The sequence below is a fragment of the Tarenaya hassleriana genome, unplaced genomic scaffold, assembly GCF_000463585.1.
Source record: "Tarenaya hassleriana unplaced genomic scaffold, ASM46358v1 Cleome139, whole genome shotgun sequence".
Classification (NCBI taxonomy): Eukaryota; Viridiplantae; Streptophyta; class Magnoliopsida; order Brassicales; family Cleomaceae; genus Tarenaya; species Tarenaya hassleriana.
In genome coordinates, this window is record NW_010964488.1 from 7,961 (window position 1) to 10,102 (window position 2,142).

The following is a 2,142-nucleotide window of genomic DNA, read 5'->3' on the forward strand; positions in this document are numbered from 1 at the left end:
GGCTGAATAATAGGCGGGGAAATCAACCTTTCTTCAGAGTCCCGAAGGCAGCCTCGCACTCATGGGTGAACTCAAAGGGCACGTCCTTTGCAAGTAATTCGGTCAAAGGCCTCGAAATCTTCGAGAAGTCCTTGATGAACCTCCTGTAGAACCCGGCATGTCCCGGAAAACTCCGGATTCCCTTAACATTCCGTGGAGGCGGCAACTTCTCTATTACTTTGACCTTAGCTCGGTCAACCTCAATCCCTCTTCTTGAAATCTTGTGGCCTAGCACAATGCCCTTTTGGACCATGAAGTGGCATTTCTCCGAATTCAGCACAAGATTTGCCTCAACACACCTGTCCAACACTCGGCGCAAATTCATTAGACACATGGGAAAGGAGGGCCCATGGACAGAAAAATCATCCATGAACACCTCCATAACATCCTCAATAAGATCAGAAAATACAGCAGTCATGCATCTCTGAAATGTTGCCGGTGCATTACATAAACCAAAAGGCATCCTACGGTATGCGAAGGTACCATATGGGCATGTAAAGGTGGTTTTCTCCTGGTCGCTAGGGTGAATGGGGATTTGGAAGAATCCCGAGTAGCCGTCAAGAAAGCAAAAGTGGGAATGCAAGGCTAACCTCTCTAGCATTTGGTCGATGAAGGGCAACGGGAAATGGTCCTTACGGGTGTTGGAATTCAGTTTCCTATAATCAATACACATTCTCCAACCCGTAACCGTCCTAGTGGGTATCAATTCGTTATGCTCATTTTCTACCACAGTGATACCCCCTTCTTTGGTACAACTTGCACGGGACTAACCCATGCACTATCCGAAATCGGGTAAATGATACCCGCATCTAACAATTTGAGCACTTCCTTCTTCACTACCTCCTTCATGGTGGGATTCAACCTACGTTGATGCTCAATGGAGGTTTTGGAACTATCTTCTAGATGAATGCGGTGCATGCAAAGGGATGGACTAATGCCTCTAATGTCATCTAGAGTGTAACCCAAGGCCTGTCTATACTCTCTAAGCAATGCAACTAATTCAGCTAGGTCCACATCAGTCAAGGCAACATTCACAATTATTGAATAAGTAGAATTAGGTCCGAGAAATTCATACCTAAGCCCTTGTGGTAAGGGCTTCAATTCCACCTTAGGCGCGCTCTCTGGATCCCAATCTTTCTTCCCGCTCGTCTCCGCATCGGGCTGCTTGACTTGAATGGAGGAGACCGGAGCTTGATGACTTGGAGAAGGTGATGGCTCCTCTCCGTTTTCCTCGTCTCTTAGCCAAGGGAACTCAAGGGCAGAACAAGATGAGGGCTCAATGGCCCTGTATTTCCAGCCCTCTAGCTCAATCGATGAGCTGTCATCTAAAGTCCGAACAATGCTTCGGACTTCCTCCCAATCGCAGTACATGCTGTCTTGTACCGCGTTCAATGCCATCTCGAGGGGATCTGACTCTCTAAATTCATCCTTCACTTCATCGACCAACGTGTCGATCAAGTCTAGGTAGAAGGAAGACTCTACCAAATGCGGCTGCTTAAGATTTTGATCAAGCCTGAATTCAACCGTCTCATCCCCGATCTTCATCGTGAGTCTCCCTTCTCTGACATGCACTACAGCATCAGCCGTGTTCAGAAACGGCCTACCAAGTATGATGGGGATTTTAGAATCCTCCGGCATGTCCAGAACTACAAAGTCGATGGGGACATAGAATTCTCCTACCTTCAGAGGCACATCTTCCAAGATCCCAGCGGGATACTTCACTGATCGGTCGGCCAATTGCAGTGCCATCCTCATCGGTTTCAGCTCACCGACATTAAGCTTCTTGAATATGGAGAGAGGCAGCAAACTGACACTTGCGCCCAAATCGCAAAGCGCCCTCTCAATCTCCACATTTCCCAATCTGCACGGGATGGAGAAGCTACCGGGATCAGCCATCTTCGGCGGTAGCTCCGTCTGCAATATGGCTGCACTCACTTCTGTGCTAAGTGCCACTGTCTCCTTCTCAACCGCCCTCTTCTTCGTAAGAATATCCTTTAGAAATTTGGTGTAGGACGGGATTTGAAGTACTACCTCGTGAAACGGCATGGTCACTTCCAACTTCTTCAACATCTCCGTAAATTTGGCGAATTGGCTGTCTTCATT